The sequence below is a fragment of the Marmota marmota genome, unplaced genomic scaffold (assembly GCF_001458135.2).
Source record: "Marmota marmota marmota unplaced genomic scaffold, marMar, whole genome shotgun sequence".
In the NCBI taxonomy this organism is placed as follows: Eukaryota; Metazoa; Chordata; class Mammalia; order Rodentia; family Sciuridae; genus Marmota; species Marmota marmota.
This window is the reverse complement of record NW_026000164.1, coordinates 17,930,227-17,954,003: the sequence shown is the minus strand read 5'-3', so window position 1 is coordinate 17,954,003 and position 23,777 is coordinate 17,930,227. Positions and strand designations below refer to the sequence as shown.

The 23,777-nt window shown below is 46.3% G+C and overlaps 1 protein-coding gene across 3 annotated transcripts in view; it reads right to left on the bottom strand.

Annotated features, from left to right (window-relative positions):
- Plxna4 (plexin A4) overlaps positions 1 to 23,777 on the bottom strand; it is a 427,134-nt gene that overhangs the window by 361,833 nt on the left and 41,524 nt on the right. The window contains exon 1 of one of the 3 annotated variants that reach the window (XM_048786919.1): positions 12,576 to 12,720. The exons of the other annotated variants lie outside the window; for them this stretch is intronic. The gene's annotated coding sequence lies outside the window, so the exon portion shown is untranslated. Of the gene's footprint in view, positions 1 to 12,575; positions 12,721 to 23,777 lie in introns of those variants that run through there. 3 annotated transcript variants of the gene reach the window in all.

The window sequence follows — 23,777 nt, the reverse complement described above, 5'->3', positions numbered from 1 at the left end:
GGGTGCCCTTAGATAAGAGATTAACATTTAAATCAGAGGATTCAGAGGGAGGCAAATTACCTTCCATAATGTGGTGGACCTCATCCAATCAGGTAAAGGGTGAACAGAACAAGACTCACCACCCCTGAGCAATTGGGCATTCTGCTGGCTGATTATCTTTAGGCTTGGACTGTACTGTCAACTCTTCCCTGGGTCTCCAGTCTACAGGTCTACTCGACAGATTTTGGACTTGGTGCCTCCATAATCGCATGAGCCAGCTCCTGAAAATCAATGTCCCTTCCTCTCTCCTCCCCCTCCCCCGCCCCACATCCTATTGGGTCTAGTTCTCTAAAAAAGCCCTAATAAAGTCATGATCATTTGAAAGACCCTGTCAGTAAAGAGAACTATTTGTTTTTGCTATCATTCATTTATCCCCTGGGAATCTGCCCCTTTGCCCTCTCTGAGAAGAAGGTTTCTGGTGGAATTGACTCCACCCACAGATCTGGGCTGACCAATCAGAACAGAGCAGAGGTGAGGGAAACAGTGATTGGTTCAGGGACTACCAAGTTGAGAGGCTTTGGACGGGAACTAGCTCTAGCTCTCCCATTGAATGTTACCTTGGAGAGTCGCAGCCTCAGAATGGCTGGGGCCCTCTTGTAACCAAAGGAGGGGGGAAGGGTTGGGAGAGGATCATGCGAGAATGAAGCCAAAGTACTGAGAAGAGTGGAGGTGAGCCAAAAAAATGGAGAATCTGGGCCCCAGTGACATCATATAGATATTCAGATCGTGAACATGGAGTCAACTCTATGCCTGTACTTCCTAGTTGCATGACCACCCCCCCCACCCCCAAATTCCCCTTTTCCATTAAGCCACTTTGGTTTTAGTTTTCAGGCACTTGTTAATGAAAGGCTCTAAGCCATACACAGAAAAATCCAAAAGAATCTATTACCATATCCTCTCTAATGGGCTACTGTTCAGTGGGATTGAGCAAGCCAAGGAGATTTCTGGGTCCCACTAGCCATGGAGATGACCTATAGTTTTACAAGTAGTGATACAATATTCTAAGTGAGAATCGGGGTGTGTGAGTGGGCAAGTGCACTGACTTCTCAACCAGGCAGTGCTCTCCATATCTGTGGAGCACTTGCCTTGAGGGCTGTGCCCTCCTGGCTCCTGGTAAGTTATGAACTAGTTAAGCCTCTGGTATCCAGAGTTGGATTCACTCCTCAAGGAAGGCTTCTCCCTCCCAGCACTGGCCTAAGATGCCCCTACCACAGCAACTGGTGGCCCACTATAGGCTCAGATTTTACAAACTTAAATTTGTCTTTTGATGCTACCCTCTCTAAAACCACGTTTACTTTGAGAACAAGGGTTTTGTGTATTTTTCAAACCACTATTCTCTCCAGTTCCAAAACCAGAGCCTGAGATGCAGTAGGTGTGTAATACATGTTTGTTGATAAATGAACAATTATGAGATGTATATGAGATGGCAGCTGGTAGCACCTATGGCTGAAGTTCAAAGTAAATCTTGGTGCTGAGCCACCAGCTTAAACAGGGGCCAAACTAAAACAGCTGGTTTTACCCTGCTCTAAACCAGGGCTTATAAATACTTAAAATATTTGATTTTGTTCTTTTAAAATACAAGTTCAAATGCATCAGAGAAACTACACCTCTGATATGTGATTTATAATGTGACCAGTCCTGTCCACCAGATGGAATATCATAACAAGTCACTGCAGATTCGAATTTAAGAACCCTGCCCCAATAAACTAAGAAAATCAGTGTGGTCCCCATTAAGGAAAAGGAAAATAAAGTTGTAGGGAGGAAAACTCAGCATGAGAGAGAAGTTGCTCTTTGAGGCAGTGGTTGTATTTTTCCTCAGCCAGTGGCTGTTGCCTGAGCACATACCACATGAGGAGTTCTGTACTGCATGCAAGGGGCTCAGAAGCTCCAGAGCAGAAATGATGTCCCTGCTCTTCAGTTGTGGAGGGTTTCCTGGAAGACTGTCTAGCTGTCCCTCGGGGAAGCTTCATAGAACTTCACCTTCTCAGCCTCTGCCAGATGCCGGTTGTACTCTCAGTAATTTCATCTTCTTTATGCTAGTGGGTCAGGAACAGAAACTTAACTTCCTACCAGAAATGTGTGCTTCCCATGCATGAGGCTTATGGTTTCTGGTTGTTGGCAAGAGGAGGCCACTGCTGGGCACAGTGGCACACACGTGTGATTCAGCAACTCAGGAGGCTAAGGCAGGAGAATTGTAAGTTTGGGGCCAGCCTCTGCAATTTAGTGAGGACTTAAGCAATTTGGTGAGATCCGGTCTCAAAATAAATAGTAAAAAAAGGCTAGGGATGTGGCTCATGGGTAAAGTAAAGTGCCCTGGGTTCAATTCCCAGTAACCACACAAAAAAAAAAAAAAAGTGTGGAGGGGTAGGGGCTAGGGTGGGAATACTTCCAGCTACAGCTCACATCTCCCAGCCTTTATGTTTCCACACAGTGTCCAGGCATGAGCGTGTGAAAGGTGAGAGAGTGTCATGGTGGCATTTCTATGTCAAAGCAGAGAAGAAATATGTGTATCTTCAAACAGTGGCTTGAGTGTGTCTCCTAAATTTCATGTGTTGGAAACTTAATCCTCAAATGAAATGGTGTGGTCTTTGGAAAATTATTAGGGTGGGGTCATCAAGGTAGGGCCCCATGATGAGTCTGGAGGCATCATAAAAAGAGGAAGAGAGAACTGAGCTGATTCCCTCTTGCTCTGTCTTACCAGGTGACACCCCCCACCATGTTCTGATGCAGCAAGAAGGCTCTACCCAAATCCTAGCATCATGTCCTTGGACTTCTCAACTTCCAGAACCATGAGCTAAATAAACTTCTGTTTTTAATAAATCACTCTGTCTCAGGCATTTTTGTTACAGCAACAGAAAATGGACTAAGATACTTCTCTACTTTTTTTTTTTTTTTAACCACCTGGCTGGATAAAAGATTCTGAAGCTCTACAGGATTAGGGAGCTTCATGATAGAAGATCCACCCACCTTCCAGGAACAACGACATCAGACAAGGAAAAAATATTACTGTGACAAGGCCCTGAAGTTGTGGATTTATGTGTTACAACATTTAGTGTCACCTTAACTGACACAGGCAGATACCATACAGAGAGTATGCTTGCAATTCAGAATTGGCACTCAAAACTGATGCTGGGGGTCTCAAGGTCTCTGCTCTTTGTAGTCTATCAGGCTATTAGCCCTGGGGAAAGTCCTCTTTCAGTGTCAGCAGCCCCCTCTCTTGCTTCTAAGTTCAGAGAGATGAAGATCAACATACAAGCATCTATAGGGTAGAAATACTTCCCATGTTCCTGGTGGTCAGTCCCAGGTTCAGGGTCTAGGGAGGCAGCATACATGTACAGTGAGGGCAGAGAGGAGGTTGGGGCACCACCAGGCTTCTTTTTTATTACATCCAAGAAACACTAGACCCTCATTGATCCAAATTAGCAAAATGGATAAAAGCTCTTTTCACATTTCTACCCTACTCTGTAATCTATATATTCAGAATAATATCTTAGGTAATCAGTATTTTTTCCTATCTGCATTTTTCACATTTAACTCTTTGCCTCTAGAAGCCATGAGTTGCTATTTTATGTCATTTTGTGGAGAATGATATTTATGTGCAACATCTATGGTCCAGCTGTGCAGTTGGCTACATTCTGGTAGCCCTGGTGGAGAGCTGCCCCCGCCCCCGTGCCCGTCCACCTCGCTACAGCCAAATCCTGTCCTTCACTGCCACCCCCTGTCACTGTCTTAAAAGTGAACACCACAATCATAAAAGGAAAAGAGCTAGAGAATAGGGGTGTCACAGCCAAAATCCTTACTACCTCTGGATGGCGGCAGGGATCAAGTCAAAACCACATTCTTCCCAAGAGAAAGTCACAGTGCAGGTGTCTCCAGTGGTCTCATGTGCAGGTGGGGCTACAAAGGGTCCGATCAGCCTGGTCCAATTCAAGTCTGAAACCCAAGGGTCCTCCCCCCAGGCCACTTCCCCTCGGCTTCACTGCTGTTCTTTTGGGCAATGAGAGGTGTGAGATTGGTGGGTGATGGAAAGGATAAAGGATGGAGAAGGGGAGCCATGGGGAGTCGGGCACATACTGACAGTCTGGCGCCTTCAGCCTGGTCTGGGGGAAGTTCAGCACCAAGCTCAGCTACTGGGCTTTCATAATCTCTACTTCTCAGTTTATTAAAAGGGTATTAAAGGGGCTGGGGAAAGTGTTACCATGGACAGAGGCTTTGGATCCAAGCTGGAAGGAGCCTGGCAGGAGGGTGGGTCTGTGAACTGCTCCCATTCAGAGCTTGGTCCTTGCTTGACCTTGAGGCCTCAGGCTATGGTTTGCACCACCTCCCTCTCCCCTCCCAAGCCTCCTTACCCTTGGCCTGGAGGGCACTGCCCCAGGGTGCAGGACTACCTTCGCTGGCCAAGTCTGCCTTCCCAGCAGAGCTCAGGCTGCCCAGATGAAGCTCTTTATTATTACAAGGATGTGGCCCTTTATATTCAGGCACTGTGCCTCCAAGGGGGAGTCGCTAAGCAATGACTCTCCTCCAAGCCTGGCTGTGAGACTTTTAAAACACAACAGTCTCCCAAGAAGCCTGGGTCAGGCAACATAGGATCCCCAGCTTCTTTCCAGTTCTAAAGAAATAGGCTGGCTAGGAATTTGGGGTCAGATGCTGCAGCTGGAGCCCGGCGTCAACAACTGCGCTGCAGAATGGCACGCCGGCACCAAGGTGGCCTCTGTCTCCTGCTCCAGCCTCTCAGCTCAGCCAGCAAGGAATGCCCTGTCCTGTCCTGGCTGGCTCCCAGTCCTCAGAGGGCCCCCGCCTTTCTCCAGATGCATAGAAATGGAGGGACATCATGAAAAGCTCCCCAAGACAACCGACAGCTGTGATCGAGGGAACATTTGCTGTCAGTTTTGTTGCCCTAGGATCTGGATGGACATTTGGGTCACAGAGAAAGGGTTCCAAGTCTGCCTTTCCTGTTAGCCCAGCTCCCTACATCCTGGGGCCTGCCCGGCTGACCAGTTTTCATGTGGAAATGAGTCTCTCTGTGGCCCTAGTAGCCCGCCAGACCCAGGCACCCCGTCTCCTCCAGCCTGTCTGACCAGACTCCCCGCCTGGTCTCCCCCAGTGGGCTGCCTGCTCTCGACAACCCTTCCCCCACCCCCTGCCATCTCCTTCCATGGTCAGGGACCAGGTGGGTAAACCTAGTTCACAGCCATTCATGGTGACACTGGGCTGTCCTGTCTCTGAATCACCACAGCCAAGGATACCACAGGCTTCAGGAATGGCCATCCTCGTTGGTCATGGTACTGTTAAGTGGTTGCGGTTATTTTTTAATGCCTCAGTTTCCCTGTCTGTGACATGGTGTTTCTGGAAATAGTGTGATAAGAGAAATCACCAAGTTTCTTCTTGGGCTACCTCCAGGAGAAGCGGGAGTGGAATGATTTTGGTCTTCACAGATACAGGCCATCGTGGCCATTGGGAGGGGCCCTCAGAAGGCCTTTGTGGAGGTGCCGGGTGGAGTGACCTCATGGTAGTAATCATAATGCCTGGGGGTGGTATTTGCTGGAAGATAAAAGACTGATGCCTGACTTCCTCTCTAGAGACTGTTCAGTGTCTTAGCTTAAATTGGCTTTTCAGCTGCCTTGGTCCAAATTGCAGGGGGTCTCAGACGGGCCTGCTGTGGTTGGACCTGCAACCAGCCCTCAGAGAAGCAGGGCGCTCATCTGTTAAGTGGGCCCACCTCAGACTTCCTCGCACAAGGAGGACCTGGGGTGGGACACACTTCATCAGCTCAGTCCCTTTCATTGAGACCGAGGAGAGAGTTAAAGAGCTAATCCTTTGCTTCTTCAGCCTCTGGAACCCTCCACACATAGCAGGACAGTTGACGGCAGAGTGGACGGGAGGCCTCCAAGCTCCATGGCTCCCCACCGCCCACAGCAAGATGTCTGCCCTCCACCATGATGGGCCCTGCATGATCTGATGGTCTATTTCTTCTTCCCTTAGCAAGTGAGAGAGACATGGCACTCCCCTTCCTCAGACTGCTGTGACGTCTCTAACTAGACTTTTCTGACAGCAGAAAGTCAGTAAGTTTGGAACAATGATAGATGCAAGGTTTGGGAAAAGCCAGGCTGAGAGCCCATGCTCTTGGATGCTTGGCCCTGAGCACCCATCTCCCTGAGGTCCTGACCACCCCATGAACCCTCTCACTGTCACCCCCATCAGATCACGCAAGCCACCAGCCTTGCAGTGCCAGGAGAGTTTTCACACACAAAAGCCCATAATGCCACCAAACAGTGGCTGTGGGGAGCAGGCTAGGATTTGGAATACACTCAGCCAGACGCAAGCCCCTCTGTTGTCACCTAGGGTCTAGTGGCAGAGTTCTCCTCCAGTCCCCTTCTTGTCCTTCTACCCCCTCCTTTTCTTTTTCAATTCTAGAGAAAATCAGGAAGTGAACAGTTGTCTCCCTTGCTGGTCTATATTCATGTAATTAGTGCTATTTAATTCCATGATGAGCCAACGCTCATAAAATACAAAACATATTTCAGCTGCGTGTCGCAAATCTTGGCAGAAATCTCCACTGCAGCCGGAAGCTGAACAGAGCTATATTTGCTCCTTTAAAAAAAAATATTCAGAATGATGGCAACAAAGTTTAGGAACCAGGCAATACTACTACCTGGAAATATATGAGGGAGTAGCAATATAGGGGGTTTTATATGGTCAAGTCTGGAAATAATCTCCATTACTATCATAACCCTGAATTTTAAAACAATTTAGTATGGGTCATGTAATTGCCCGTAGAATATATCCTCTTTGTAAGGGGGTCATTCTTGGCTTACTCCCTTCTTACTTCCAAGTACTGACATCTACTTTAAGGTTGTGGGACCCCATTCACCCTGACTCTCCCACATACTGAGCACACACCTGGGAGTCAAAACGTCTAGGATTGTTTCTAGCAATTATTCTAAATTAACCACACATCCTCATCTCCCATGACCTCTTCTCTATAATGAAACCTCATCTTATTTCTGGGTTGATGCAGCAACCCATGAGGCAGTCAAAGGACATCTTATCTCCTGTCCTGCCAGCAGATAGTGAAGCCCAAAATGCCATTCAAGCAGGTATCCATCACTATAAAGAGCAGAACTGAAGCAGGACTCAACTGGGCAAACTGTGCCCCCTAACACTAGTCCCTCTCGCCAGCACCTCTGGCATGACTGGTTTCCCCCCATGACCCCCCTGTGAACTAAGTGTGCCCTCCTCCTTTGCCAGGTGACAAAAATACAGAAGGGAGCACATTAATGGAGGCCCAGAGCAAGGTCAGGCAGAGGAGGGATTAATGCTGGATGCTATTGATACCCCCTTTCTGGACCTGCTCATAGCTGTGTCAAGGGGGACAGAGAGGGCAAGAGGTCAGTCAGCTGTGACAGAGTGCCAAGTCCACTGCAAAGCCCAAGAGGCACCTAAGTAGACTGAGTAGCTCTTCTGAGTCTGCTTTGTGTATTGGCTCTGGAGAGAGACACAGCACGCTCTAGGCAAGGGGGACCATGCCTGCAGGCTCTCTTCCTCTTACATGCCCCAAGAGTCCACCATGTTCATGAACACCACCACTTCTTCTTTATGTAGCACTTTGCCTTCCACAAACTCATGAATGCTGATGATTCTGAAAATATATAACAAGCCTTCCCCAACCCATCATGATTATTGTCCATGATGGGGACACTGAGGTTCAAAGAACTTCACTAACTTGCCCAAAGCCATGCTCTTCTGTTGATCCTACATTTGACCCTCTAAACCATAAAGCCACTGTCAGAGTCATCAGTGGAGATTAATATATCAAAAGTGGGAGGGAGCTAAGTCTAGAGGGCTCCAGGACAAATACACAGTCATTATATGGGAGAAAAGGGGGGGCATTCTAGCCCATTCAATTATAAAAATTGTCACCACCTTGGTAGGACTTGATAACTTGCCTATGATGGAGCCCAAGATGGTGGCATGATTGAGGAAGTTCTAGGCAGCCAAGGGATAGTAGGAAAAGGCCAATCAGCAAGCAGGAAAGTGCCCCATGCCCATCCATGCATTTATTCCACAACATGTATGCAGCTTCCTAAACCACATGCCAGGAACCTGCCTTTGGGGAGTGCAGCCATGAAAGACAAGAAGGTCTTTGATCCTGTTAAGCTTACATTTATTATGGAGGAGACAGACAATAAATAAGAAAAGTAACTATTTTGGGTAGTATTAGGACCTCAAAGAAAAAGAGCAAAACTATTTGCTCGAGAGCAACTATTGCAGGCAGGGGGCTTTGCAGCTGGAGTAACCAGAGAGGTGACTCTGAGGTAATGCTTAGAAAGGGATGGTCAGGGGAGGCTGCCATGCAAAGGTTTCAAGAAAAAGCCTTTTAGATGCTTAGTCAGCTTTTCATCAAGAACAACTTAGAGAGGGAAAGTTTATTTGGGGCTCACACTTTCAGAGCTTAGTCCATGCTCAGCTGACTCCATTGCTGTGGGCCTGAGTCAGGCAGAACATCATGGTAGAAGGGTGGGATGGAGAAAGTTGGTTAACTTGTTGCAGCCAGGAAGCAGAGAGAGGGAAAGAAAGGGGCTAGGGGCAGATATAGTCCCAAAGCCACACACCCTACTTCCTCCAGCCACACCTCACCTGCCTTATAGTTACCACCCAGTCGTCCACTCAAATTATTAATCTATCAAATGGATTAATCCACTGCTGAGGTTGGAGCCTACAAAATCCAATCTCTTCACCCATAAGCATTGCTTCATTTCTTCACTCTTGAGCTTTTGGGGCAACATTCCAGATACAAACCATAATAGACCAATGGGAAAGCACGAAGACCCTGAGGAAGGAGCAGACTGGGAAAAGAGAAGGCAGGAGGCCACAGGGCTGGAAGGCATGGAGCAAGCACAGAAGTGTGAGTTGAGGTCATGGAGCAAGGGAGGTGGCAGATACCGAAGGGCACCAAAAAAACACAGGAAGAAATTGGGATTTTATTCCAAGCAGCATGAGAAACCAGGAAGAGTGGTCAAGCAAAGGAGCATCGTGGTCAGGTTTGGGACAGGCAATCTCAGTCTAGCTGCTGTGTGCAGAATGGTTTGGGGGTGGAAGAGGAGACTGTAGCAGTCATTGGAGAGTGCTAGAGGCCTGACTCAGGTGACAGTGATGGACAGGGAGCATGGCTACTCCAATGGGGCTTGCTGGTGATATGGAAATGAGCAGAAGAGAGAAGGATTCATTGTGTCTCGCTGAGTTTTTGTTTGAGCACCTGCATGAACGGTGGAGCTCTTTTACTGACATGGGAAAGAGCTGGGGAAGAACAAGGCAGAAGGACAAAGAAGCTAAGGGCCATTTGGGATGTCAAGGGCCAGATTGTCATCAGAGCGTACCCTGCTCAGGAGGATGCTCGAGGGAACCATTTAGGGAACAGATTTACCAAGAACCAAGCTTGTGGTGCAGAAGGCATCCCCCTGAAGCACTCCCAAGAGAATACTAATGCCACCCTTATTTTCTAGATGAGAAACTCTTAATAACTGAGGTGAAGTGAAGGTAAAATATGAAACCAAGCCTGCCAAAAAGCCCACAGGGAAGACCACCTCTAACAGGGATGACACCTTGGTGGGTGCTGAGATTGTACCAAAGATCCTTGGCTGAAGGATGTGATGCCAACCAAAACACCATACTTAGGACTCTAGAATTTTACATGTACTGTTTTGTGAAAGAACAATCACAACAGAACTTGCATTTTACCAAAGAGACATTGTGAAAGTTTACACAGTGCTGGCTGTTTTGTAAACTTTATGAATTTCCAACCAAAATTGATTCAAGGAGTGAAAAGAGCCAGAATGTAGTTCTTGGTAAGGAGCCCTCCTTCTCCTCAAGATATGAGGAGCACCCTGGGCGCCCAGCTAGGCAGACCAGTGGAGGCCCAAAGGCAAGTCTAATAAATATTAGGTGGAAATCAAAAGAACTCAGGCTAAGGGCAAGATTTTTTCTTATCTTAACATTTTACAGAATTGTGGTAAAATATCCATAACAAAGAGTTTACCATTTTAGCCACTTTTGAGTGTGAAATTCAGTGGCTTTAAATGCACTTGTACTGTTGTGCAATCAGCAGCACCAGCCGTCTCCAGAACTGTTTCACCTTCCCAAACTGAAACTCCACCCATTAAACAATAATTCCACATATGTCCTTCTACCCAAGCTCTGGCCACCACCTTGATCAATCTGACTGCTCCAGGGCCCTCACACACATGGGGCCAGAGTTGGTCCTTTTGTGTCCAGCTTATTTCACTTAGCACAATGACTTAAGGTTCATCCACATGGGACAAGATGGGGTATAATAAAGATCCTTAATGGATCCTTAATGGATCCTCCCCCCCCCTAAAATGTGTGGATTTTAAGTAATTCCTACTTACAGTTGCCATTTCATGGACTTCAAAATGGGAAAACTAGAGATGGTGTGGACAAAGTCCTGCTGAAACTCAGTGAAAGGACACCCCTTCCTGCAGCCCACAGGGTTAGAACAACAAAGTTCTAGGAAGAGCCTCAGTTCCTCCCAAGGCTCAGCCCTGAAAGGGAATCCTGTTGAGCAAATTTAGGAAATACTGGGTTACCCTCTTGGTAAACCATGACTCACATTAGCTTTTTGAAATCCCCAGAGGTGATTTGGTAATAAAACTTTTGGAACAGTTGTGAACTTGGGTTTCCCAAACTTGCTTGACTGAGGAACCCTTTTATTGCTTAATACCTGTTACCGCCAACACGGCTCCCTAGTACACACTTTGGGAAATGCTTGGTATGTTGGTTCCCTTTTGGAAGTAGTTCTACATCTTTTTTTTTTTTTCATTTAGTCTTTATAAAAATCCTGTTATATAGACTGAGAAACTTAAGGTAATTAATTTCACTTACTAAAACAAAACCTTAACCTTCCAAGATTCAGGGCTGAAAGGAAAATTTCTAGGTGAGGAGAAGCAACTGGAAGAGTTGGTATGGACTCTGTCCTCCTTGGTTTTCCCTTTCTGTTTAAGGCCCATCCACGTGGCTCACTGTATCACCATCTCCACGGCCCCCATGGACACGAGCACCCTTCCCCTTAGCCTCCGGGCAGAAGTGTGGATGCCTGTTACACCCCCTTCTCCTGGTTTCTCTTAGCACAGCAGGGAGAGGACACCATTTTCTCTACGATTCTATGAATCTGATGGAAAAACAAGATAAACATTGAGAAAGGAGGAAGGATGAAATGAGTCTATCAAAGTACAGGTTTCTCTGCTTCATCGAGTTCTAGCTCATTCTCAGACTCAAAGACCCCGCCAAGCCTCCCACCTGGAGAGCTGGTTCAGCTCCTAAGGAGCCCTGCTGGAGGCTTCCCACAGCTGTTTCTGGCACCTGCTTTGAGGCTACTGTTCCACTGGGGGAGGATGACTCCTCTGGCCTGGTCTATTGGGTAAGGCTATGCTGGTGGGGGTGGACCGTGGCCTTCGAAGGAGGAGGTGGACATTCATAATAGCAGTCATCCAGGTAAGAAGTGGCTCCCCAGAAAGTCACTGGGACTGTTGGATAGAGGTAGGACAGGGGACTCCCATATCCCTCTGAGCCTCTTTATCTAAAGTATAACAAGTCTTGAGAGCCTAGCCAAGGGCCAAAGAGGGACACTGTCCCATGGTGGCACAGTGGATGTTACAACTGGGCCTCTCTGCAGGAGAAACCAATAAAGCTAAATAAACCATGACTTGGAAGTCACATTGACTCATTATAGTAACTCTCTCTAGTTATTTCTCTTTTATTACCCCCAGGCCCTTGGTAAATTCCTGTTAAAATGCCCAGTCTTGTCTCCGCTGTGCTATTAGATATTAATGGTCAGTTGTAAATCCACACTGAGGCTAAGGCTTATCAGGAAGATGTATTCCATCCTCTGGAGCCAACATGCCCAGCCACAGGGATGAACAGGAGACATTGGAATCTTTAGAAGAGAGTTGAGGCTGAGGGATCTCAACACTCTCCTCCAATGGAAGTCCTGCCTTCATGGCCAATAAAACTCCAGGGTCAGTCCTGCCTCCGTGGCCAATGAAACCCTAGGTCTGAGCTTTATTTTACTTAACAAGGCAACAATTCCTTTACTGCACAAACCTTACCACCCACTTCTCAGGAATGATTCTCCCAAGTATTCAGCTGCCTCCCCTGCATCTAGATGCTTTAGGCATAAATCACCATCTCCATTTAGAAGATAAGGAAACTGAGGCTCAGAGAGGTACAAAGCCTTTCCCAAGGTCACAAATATTCTCCTAAGAAAGGGGTGACTGACATCGACAGTGAGTAAAAGCAATCCAACAGTGGAAAAAAAGAAAAAAAGAAGAAGAAAAGAAGCAATCTCCAGTGAGCAGACGAACAAGATTCAGTCCACAGTGAAAAAATCAATGAGGCCAACGTTCAGCCTGTGAAAATCGATGAGGCAACCGACCAATGACCTGTATTTCCACCTGAATTGACACCCAACCACATTATAGTCATATTTGTATTTGCCTAAACCAACTCCCTACTCCACCTACCAGTACACTGGCCGGGTACCAGACTCAGCCTCCGTGAGAGCATCCACCTGCTCCGATCTGAACAGCATCTTCACACAGCCCTGAGAGGAAGCCGATGAAGCCTGCTCACACAGGCTAAAGAAAGGAGCCCCTGGAACAAGCAGATAAGGTGACCTTCTGAGAGTTAATTTAGTCACAATCAAGACATCCTTGCAGAAGCACCAGATATCTGCAGAAGGCACCTTACAAGAGCAAAGCGTCCCCAAATCAGCACAGAAAGAGCAGGAAGCCAGAGCCCAATCAGGGTGACAAGTTCTTTCTCGGGACGACAATGTGATTCAAGAAGACTGCAATCGAAATAGTCCAAATAAAGAAAGTGTTAACGGGCTCTGGGTGGCCAGCCTAGAGGGTGGAGCAAAGAGCAGGAAATGCGTGATTTGCATTCTCACACCAGCCATGGAGAGCTGTGGTGTCTAGCTTACCCAGGAGGGACAGCGCTTGATCATCAGGCTTCACAACATGGATGGCATTGGCCCCAAGAACAACCAGCCTCTGGTTCTGATCCCACACTCCCCCAGAGAGGCCCGCCCTTCAACACTTCTTTCTTGCTGATATATTCCCAACTTTATTAGCCTTCCACACAGGGCAACACTCACAAGGGTTCAGTGATGGGTGTATAAGCCAGATCCCCAGCCCCCTCGGCTAATCACTGGATTAAGCAATCATGGTGGTCTCCTTCTCCCTGCCTGTGATAACTTTAAGAATAGTCATGTGACCCCAACCTGGTCAACTGGACTGCACATGAAGCCTGTTGGAGGCTTCAGGAAAATACTTATTTCTCTTTTAAAAAGAAGCTATCAGGGCCCCCCCGCCCGGCCTCTCCCATCTTGCCTACACACTTGTGATATCTGGACTTGTGCAGTTTGTGGTGATCAAAGGAGACATCACTAATGTATCCAGGAGGGTTGGGCAGGGAGAAGGAAAGTGCTGAGGATATGATAAGGTTGGGGAGCCCCATCCTGGAGCTGCCCAGCCTGTGATCATCTTCTGTCTGTACATTGTTCATGTCTCAGTGGCTCGCTTAGCAATCCTCTGGGCTATAGAAGTGCACACAGATGTCTTGTTCCCATGAAGACCATGGAGGAGCCTAGGACAGCAACCACTCTCATTGACTGGATAAGAACAGAACCTTTACAATGAGGAAGAAGCATTTTGCCTTACATATTGATACTGTAGGGGAATCGAGTGAGTTAGTCCTGAGAATCTGTTCATCTCTGGGTACACTAGCGAAGCCAGACCCTGGCCCATGATAACCCCATCCTGGGAGACCTACCTGGCAGCCATTGGCTCCCTTCCACTGCAGGTGGTGTTACCTTGTCCAACAGCAATGGAAGGGAACAACAGAGAGCACTGGCTTCCTTCGCATCCCCACTCTACACACATCTACTCAAGTCACCTACCCAGTCTGTATCATTGTCCCTTGTTATATGCAAAGCATTGGTTCCAGAACCCCTTTTAGATACAGAAACCCAAGGATGCTTTTGTACTTTATACAAAATGGCATGTATTAGCCTATAATCTCTATGCAAACAATGTGTATTCTTCCCTCTACTTGAAATCAGCTCTAGATTACTTTATACTATCTAATACAATGTAAATGCCATATAAATAATTATTATACTATATTGTTTAGGAAATGACAAGGAAAAAGTCTGTACATGTTCGGTACAGACATAACTTTTTTAAAAGTATCTTAAATGTGCAGTTGGTTGAATCTGTGGATGCAGACTCCACGAACATGAATGGTTCACAGGGTATTTGTTTCCTCTTCTTTAAATAAGTTCTATTGTTCTTAACTACCTCATAATTTTTTTTTTTTTTTGCGAGATTGAAATTGATTCAATTGAATTTGGAATACAAAGACTATATGTTGGAAATCATCTCAACTTCAGTGCACCAGAATAACCAGGGGAGCTTTTTTAAGAGCAGATACTGGGATCCCTCTTCCAGAAACTCTAAAGGGTAGATATCAGTAATTTTTAAAAAGTGTCACAAGTGAACAATCTAATAGGTAGCAAGAGTGAACGAGAACCATTGAGAGCAGAGCCCTGTCACAGGCAGATAGGGCAGCAGGCCTGGGGTAGGAAAGAGCAGTTTAAAATCATGCATCTGCTGCCAAGTGAGTCAGAACGCCAAAAGTTTGGTCCTTGAGTCTACCCCCGACCAGCTAACTGCCTCTCTGTGTCAGCCTCAACCATGGGGCATTCAGAGCACATTATTAATAGACACAGACAGGAAAGGCAGGAAGGGGGAATTAGAAAGGGCCCTAAGAACACACTCGGGGTGTTCATTACCTTTATTGTGGTTCCACTTTCACAAGTGCATACATGTGTCAAAATTCATTAAATTATATTCTTTTTTCAGCTGTAATCCCAGTGGCTCAGGAGGTTGAGGCAGGAGGATTGCGAGTTCAAAGCCAGTCTTAGCAAAGGTGAGGTGCTAAGCAATGCAGTGAGACCCTATCTCTAAATAAAATACAAAATAGGGCCAGGGATGTGGCTCAGTGATCAAATGCCCCCGAGTTGAATCTCTGGTGCAAAAATAAATAAATAAAATAAAATTTGTAGTTTATGATATAGCAATTATATCTCCGTAAAACTGAATTTTAAAAATATATCTAAAGAGATAACCTACAGAATGAGAGAAAAAATTTTCAAATTAACTATCCAATAAAAGTCTAGTAGACAGAATATATAAAGAGTTCTTACTACTCAACACCAAAAGATAAATGATTCAACTGAAAAATGAACAAGTGACTTGAAGAGACATCTGTCCAAAAAAGATATACAAATGGCCCATGTCACATGAAAAGATGCCTTGACATCATTTGCCATTAAGGAAATGAGAACCAAAACTATAAGATAATAGGATGGCTTTAATTAAGAAAACAGAAAATAACAAGTGTTGGTGAGAATGTCAGAAACTATAACCCTTGAACATGCTGATGACAATATAAAACAGTATGGCCACTTACTTGTCAATTCCTCAAAACCAAACACTGAATTACCGTATGTTACCTTATGATCTAGTAGTTATACTCCTAGGTGTATACAAAAATAAATAAATAAGTAAAGACTTAAAAAAAAACCCCTCATCTCTCAATGTTTATTGTAGCCAATGCTCAAGATCCAAAAGGTGAAAACAACAGAGATGTTCATTAACTGATGAAGATAAACAAGATCCATACAATGGAATATTATTGAACCTTAAAAATAAATGAAGCTTTGATACAGGCTACACTATAGGTGAACCTTAAAAACATGCTGTGAAATGAGCCAGACATAAAAGGACAAATCCTATGAGATTCCACTTCTTGGAAATGTCTAGCGTGGGCAAATTCTTCATAACAGCAAATAGAACCTTAGTAATTAGGGGCCAAGAAAAGGAGGAAATCGGGGATTTACTGTTTAGTGGCAACAGAGTTTCAGTCGGAGAGGATGGCATAATTCTCAAGATGGGTAGAAGTGTTGGTTGCACAAGATGGTAAATGTAATTAATACTGCTAACCAGTATACCCTTATAGTGGTGAAATGGTAAATTCTACATTTTATATATTTTAACACTGGTTTTGTTTGTGCCTTGTGCATAAGAGGCAAGTGTTCCACCACTGAGCTACACTTGCAGCCACCCCCACCCCCCAATTTTCTTCATAGACATACGGCTCCCCTCTGCCAACAAACCCTCACAGTCCCTCTATTTGTAAAGCATGTTACAAATTTATTAATGACAAAGATAATGCTAAGTCCACTGCACATGAATTATGTAATTTAACTTCTATATCAATCTATCAGGTAAATAATGCTTATTATACAAATGAGAAAACTGATTTCCAGAGAAAGCAAGAAGTCTGTTGTAATCGAGTAATACCTGTTACCTGGGAACTTGCTGGAAATGCAAGTCCTTGGACCCCCTTCAGACCGATGGAACCTCTGTTTAGACAAGACCACCAGATGATTCTGAAGCACAAGAAGCCTAAAAACTCTCTTACAGATAAGAGCCAGGAACTTTTAAGTGGGACAGCAAGTAGCAATGCTTCTCAAACTTGACCCTGAGTCAGAATCCCTGGAGAGCCTGGTCTGAGCTCAGTCATTTGTATTGTTTTAAAACATTTTTTTTAGTTGTAGATGGACACCTTTATTTTATTTATTTATTTTTTTGTGTATTTATTTATGTATTTATTTTTATGTGGTGCTAAGGATCGACCCGGGTGCCTCACACATGTCAGGCAAGCTCTCTACCACTGAGCTACAGCCCTCAAACAGTCATTTGCATTTTTAACCAGTTCCCAGGTCACAGTGATGCTGGTGACATGGAACCATACTTTGAGAACCACTAATATACAGAATCTCATGATCAACCCTGTTTTATATATGTAGAAATGCAAAACCAGAGACCCTGCATCCTAGAACTACAAAAAGAATTATTGGCTGGGCTGAGAGCCTGACTTTGGGGCTTTTTCACCACCAGATCTTTACCCCCGTTGCCTGGATGTGTCCATGTGTCAACCCTACAACATCTGCCTCAAAGCCAAGACCTGTCTAAAGGCACAAAGATGTTAACTTATGTTAATAAACTGCTATCAGAATGATCCACAAAATAGCTGGCATTTGTGCAAAATGGAACAGTACCGACTGCAGTCTGGCCTGTGGGCAGGAGGGTAGGTACAGATGTGTGGATGGAGTTGGGAGGACTCACAGTATAGGCCACTTTTTCTTTGTTGTTACAAAATCCATTGCCTCTTGTCAATATGACGGAAAATTTTTTTTCTTTCATTGTCCAAAATAATGTGACTTCTTACCCCCCTGCGTGTGTGCTGCATGATCTGTCACATGTTCTGTTACGGCACCTCTTAATGTCCTGTACACTTCCAGATTCTCCTCTTTCCAAAACACTTGTCTGCTCTGATCATGACTCACTCCCACTCAAGAATCTTTGATGGCTCCCTCTTGCCTACAGACTGAAGGACTGACTTGGCCTCGTATTCAGAGATCTTCATCCAAGAGAACTACTCTCTGCTGCTCATACACATCCTGCGCTTTTCTGATCTTATAACTTTAAGTTCCTCCTTTACCTGGGATCCCTTCTCCTCTTTCCTTCCCTATCTGTATACTTACAAAATTGACCTTGTGCACGTTTCTTGTTCTCTCTAGGCCTCCATTTCCTCAACCGTAAGATGGTGATGACAGTGAGCCCTGCCTTCTTGGCTGTGGTGGAAAATAATGGAACTGGTTCTTCCATGGAACAGGTTGCTTCCTCCACGTACCCCTCCTAAGCAAAGGAACCTGTCTCCTTCCTTAATTTCCAAAACAAGGTGATGTGTTCAAGCATCTTTCCTTAGCATTTTCTACTCTGTATTGCATAAACGGTTAGGGCCCACTTCCCTTTGTTAAATAAACCAGATGGAGGTGAAAATGTGCTTCTTGTTTTTGGTCCAAAGCACAGGACCCCGAGCACAGTGTAAGTGCCCACTAGGAGTCAGGAGAACAAATGATCAGTATTGTGTGACCTTCAATTGTCCCCTAGAACAGCCTTTATAGTGCTTCAAACCCCCAAGGAAGGTATCCCTATCCCTGGGCAAGACACGAATTCAGGAATTAGAGGGGTGTAAGGACCCAACATGAAAAGATTAAACCTGTCTCCAGACACCCCCTGTTCAAAGAGTTCCCCCGATTCCACAGAGGCTGGCCTCAGCCCAGTTTTCCTCCTAAAGCATCTTCCAATAATTCAAAGATTTCCTTTCCCATCAGGAGTCCCTTGTGCTTACTTAAAACAAAAACCTTGGCTCCACAAGAAAACCATTTTTCTCTTATTTGATGCTCAGGGCCTCTGTTCTCCTTTTGCACCGCTAGTCTATGAAGCTGCAGCTGCCCTGCCTGCCGCAGGGGGCTGGACTTGGTGGAGGCTGAGGGCTTCTCAGCACACAGCCTAAAAGTCTGGAATGTTCTGCTCTCCCTTCCCCACCCACTGCCAATGCATGGCCCTTCCCCTGCTTGCTGACCCCATCCTCCATCACGACACCCTGACCCATCGCCTTGAAGGAAACCATGAGGACCAGCCATGGGCACAGATTCATGTGCAGACTTAGCCAGGGGACAGATGGGATAGAAAGGGACACAGGGGCAGCAACAGGGGAAGGACCATGGCTCCAAAATGAGAACAGCCGAGAGCTGGAGCAAATGACACAGACACAGGGTTGGTTGGCATGGAAGTCTCATCTCAGTCACCTCTAAGGGAAAAGGCGGGGGAAGAAAATGCAGTCATGTACCATGCAGCGACATTTCGGCCAATGATGGGCCACATACATGAGGCAGGAACATTAACATGATGATAGAGATGAAAATTCCTACTGCCTAACGACATCATAGCAGTCGTGATGATGTCATGCATAGCCACCGTTCATGTGGGAGTGACCACACTGATGTGGTATAAAAGTATAGTGCATGCGATTACATACAGGATATAAAACTTGATAATGACCGTAAGTGACTATCACTGGTTTATGTATTTTCTATGCTGCACTTTCTATTGTTATTTTAGAATATATGCCTACTTCATTTTTTTTTAAGTTGACTGTAAAACAGTACTATCACACTAGCATCAGCCTCAGACATCTCTTGTTCCCAAGTCTCCTGAGTGATCAAGAGGCCATGTGGAATGACGGACCTGCATCATGAAGTTTCTGAAAGTCAACTCTAAGATGTGTGGATGACCTTGCCTAAGAATGCATGTCCCCCAGAACATGTGTCCATCATTAAGTGACATGCGACTATATTGGAATTCCTATTTAAGTACCCTCATATCTCAAAAGAATGAAAACTAATGGCTCTGACGTTCAATATACAGAACTGGCACCCTCTCAGGCTTTATATGTCAAGGGTCATGTGCCCTCTAGGTCCCCTGAGGGCAGATAAGGCCATGAGGCCCGAGAAGCCCATCCATGTGACTCATTTCTTCTCCTACCCTCTTCCCCACATCACACGTTGCCCTCGCTCCTTAATTTGACATTAGTATTTTGTAAGCTATTGCAGTAGAACTGTGCTACTTAAGGGAATTGTAATTTATCAAATTATTTCACTTTAACAATCCAGTGTTTTAAAAAATGGGCCAGCACCTTTAAGAGATTCCGGCAAGGACAGTGTGGGCAGAAAATTAAATAATACAAACAGTTAATCGATAACAAAATGAAGAGTTCGTCCTTGACTCCCAGTACGAGCCCTTCCTTGTCCACATTACAAACCACGGGACTAACCAATAAGACCAGAAATCAATTAGACCCCTTATCCAGAAAAACCAAATTATTCCAAAGACCATTTTGATATCTGGACTGACATTCACCCTCATTAATCATGAGCCTACCCGTAAGTGTTGATTTGCTTTGAGACACTGCCTTATGGGTGGAGGCACAAGCCCAAAACATCACACACCATTACTCCATATCCCAGGGTGCCGAGAGCTGTCCTGGCTTGTCAAGGCAGATCTGGAATGGTGGCTTGGCTAGTGGGTTTCAGTGGGAGAGCAGTATGACCCATCTCCTGGTAAAGACCTTCCGTGGCTGAGACCATCTCTGGGACTCCTTTCTTCTCACACCCTCTTCCTCACATCAGCTGCAGAGTTTGGGCTCCATTAGAAAAGATGGGGAGGAGATTCCGTGGTATTAAGCATTTCATTCATCTTGTCACCTGAACGGCAGCCATCTCAATCCCCATACCCACTGTCCCATCACTTCACTCAAAGGGAGCCTAGGTCCTTTGTCCCCAGACTCCTGTTTGATTCCTTGGCTGAGATGTTCTCTGCAGGCCCCAGAGGCAGGACCTTTTGTCAGTGATTGAAAATCAAGGCATCTTCCCCTGCACAATAGGAGCTAATTACAGAGAACGCACCTCTCGCCGGCCCTGGTCTGTGCCCTTGACCCCCATCATCTTTGTTAATTCTCAACCTCAACCCAGAGGTAGGTCTTATTTAAACCCTTTGATAGAGGAAGAAACCGGGGTTCACAGAGGGCAGGTCATTTGGAGTAGTGCAGACCGACTCAAGCCCTGGCTCTGGAATCCTGCCCTGACCTCTGCCTCCTGCGGCACCCAGGACCAAACTTGGAGAAACATGTGCCTCCCTCTGCGACCATGGACAAGTTACTCTCTGAACTCGACTCCTCGTGTGTCAAATGGGGTTACACTGGCACATATTGCAGGGGGCTTTTGTGAGGATTAAATAAGTTAATAAGTGTAAATGCTCCAACAGCGCGGCACACGCGACAGCTGCTGTATTCGTGTTGGCAATGAGCTTGTCCCCATTACTGGGGGACGCTGCCTTCTCCACTGAGCTTAGTTTTTCCTCTTGTGGCTCCCTGTGAGTGGCCAATTCTTTTATTCAATCTAGACCCTTGTTCCATACTGAGGGGAATGCTGAGCTACTCGCCTCTCCTCCCTCCACCTCTGCACGTGCCACGGGCACATCCCAGTCTCAACAAACGGCACCAAGAGGTGAATGGAGCAGCAGAGAGCAGCTCCTGGACAAGGCTTCCTTTGGCCCCTGCAGGCCCCGCCTGGCCCAGCCAAGCCATCTCCTCTGCGTCAACCTGCCAGATATAGGCTGCTCTACCGGGGCTCCAGACACCTGGAGATTAATTAGCAGCCAGTTCTTGGGCAAATCAGCCCAGAGGCCCAGGGCAGAAGGCAGCTGCTCAGAGAGTCTGGCAGACTGCAAACCCAGGGCCAGTCTAAGGAGCTACTTCATGCAGTGGCCCCTGTGACAGCAGCAACCATCAGCCATCCCTCAAGCGAAGAAAGGCCACCATAAAGGAACGGCTGATTCTGACCAGTCCAAGGTCCAGGCTCCAGGAAATCAGGGCAGAAAGAGATGGGCATGAGGGTTTTGTTTTTAAAGAACATAGAACACGCTTTCTGGGTATCAGTCTCTGCTTCCTGCAAAAGAAGGGTGGCTAGGTTGCCCTGACTCTCGAGAGCATTCAGCTCAAGAAAAAGAAGCAACTCCAAGGTCCAGGAAGTCTCGAAGGGACAGAATAGGTTTAAATCAAACCCGGGGGCTCCACTTGGAGGAGAGAGCAAGCTCTCTCTCTGGATTACTCTAAAAGGCAGAAATGGGACCCAGGTGGAGGTCAGAAGGCAAAGACTTTGACCCTCTGAGAACTCTCCATCCATGGGACCTGGCCAGCAACAGGTCAGGCAAGGACACCGTATGCATGACTCCCTCCTGGGGCAGGAGGCTGGATCAGGTGATGTCCACCATGAGCACATAGCCATGTCTAGCACCTAGTAAGCACACAGCATGTGTACACTTTCTGCCAACAACTAACCAGTGATAAGATGTCAGGGATCCTTTTTGTTCAGAAATAATAGAAGTAGCCTTCATCCACAGAGTCCATTCCTTGCTCTGAAGTGACCATTTTCAGCACTGTGACCATTCCAAGCACTGTTGCAAAAAATTTTTTGGATGGACACCTTGTTACAGGACTGCAGGGTATCTCAGGACAGAGGGTCATTGTGCACCTCACCAGACCAGGGCCCAGTCCTATCAGAGAGCGGGAGGTGTTTTCTTGACTTCCTTCTTGAGCTTGTTATAAGGAAAGAGGGGCAGGTGCAGAGGAAGAGAGAAGTGGAGGCCAAAGGCCCTCTAGGAGTGAGGAGTCAACTCCACAGTGACAGGAAAACTCTGGTAAGAACAGAAGCCTAAAACATAAAAATAAATAAAAAGGTCTTTATGTGGCTGGAGCCCTTCCTTCTTCAAGCCACGAGTTCTGTTGTCAATTTCATGGGGAAGTGCACGGGCGGTGGGGCCACCTCGACCTGCTCACTCAGGCTGGACCCCCAGCCAGGGATCATTTATCAAACCAGCAGAGGGGAAAATCCGTCAGCACAGAGTGACCCTCTGCAGGATACAGGGCAGCACTGACCCAGCCCCTAACCAGACCTGCCTGCATTCCAATCTCTCCAGAGAAAGACATAGGTCTCTCACTGTCCCCTCTCTCCTCCCCTTCTCCAGCCCTCCCAGTGCTGCCATCCATGTGGACAATGTCAGGGTGGCAGCAGAGCCTTCACCTGCCTGTGAGAGCCCCTGCTCTGACCTACTGGATGGGTAGAGGATGTCCCTGCCTTTTCTCCCAGGAGCCTGAGATGTGTCAGTGTCCACGTAGCAGCCTGGCAAGAGAGGAAACAGGGTCATGGCTCACCAAGGAGAGATGCTCAGGCCCATGAGGTTCTATGACCAGCTCAGTTTCATGGGCAAGGTCATGGACAGAGCCAATCTGAAGCCTGGGGCATCACCACTACACACACTTCAGGAATAACTGCTTCTGGGCAAGAAGAATGGAACTGCAGTTACCCTGCATTAAGCAGAGAGTCGTTCCTGATTCAGACAAAGCAAGCACTTAGGCTGTAGGTGAACATTCTTGCAACAGGATTAAGGGTAGGGGCCTTACCCGAGGCAGCCCAACCCTCCAGGCCTGGATATCACATTCTCATTATATGAACCTGAGCAAATTTGTGACTCTCTCTAACTTACTTTTTTTTTTCTTTATTTTGGCGGGAGACCTACCAGGAATTGAACTCAGAGGCACTAGTCTACTGAGCCACATCCCCAGCCCCATTTTGTATTTTATTTAGAGGCAGGGTCTCACTGAGTTGCTTAGTGCCTCACTTTTGCTGAGGCTGGCTTTGAACTTGCCATCCTCCTGCTTCAGCCTCCTGTCAAACTTACTTTCCTTACCTGTACAATAAATTTGGAAAAATGACCCACCCCACATAACTAAAAATGCCCACATAAGCCATAGTACACAGTGAGCAATTAATAACTACACGCAGTGGGTCTAGTGTAAGTACAGAAAGGACCTCCGGGTGCAGGAGCCACTGGCCATGCAAGCCTAGGTGCCCTTGACAACATCATGTTCACCTCTCTTTGGGCTTCTGTCATTTTTTATACCAATGGAAGATATTGCTTCCCTCCTAACATCCTGCCCAACCATGGAGGAAAGAAAACTCCTTTCCTTAAAGAAGAACTTAAATTATCACTATTTGCAGATGACATGATTCTATACCTAGCAGACCCAAAAGGGTCTACAAAGAAACTATTAGAGCTAATAAATGAATTCAGCAAAGTGGCAGGATATAAAATCAACACGCATAAATCAAAGGCATTCCTGTATATCAG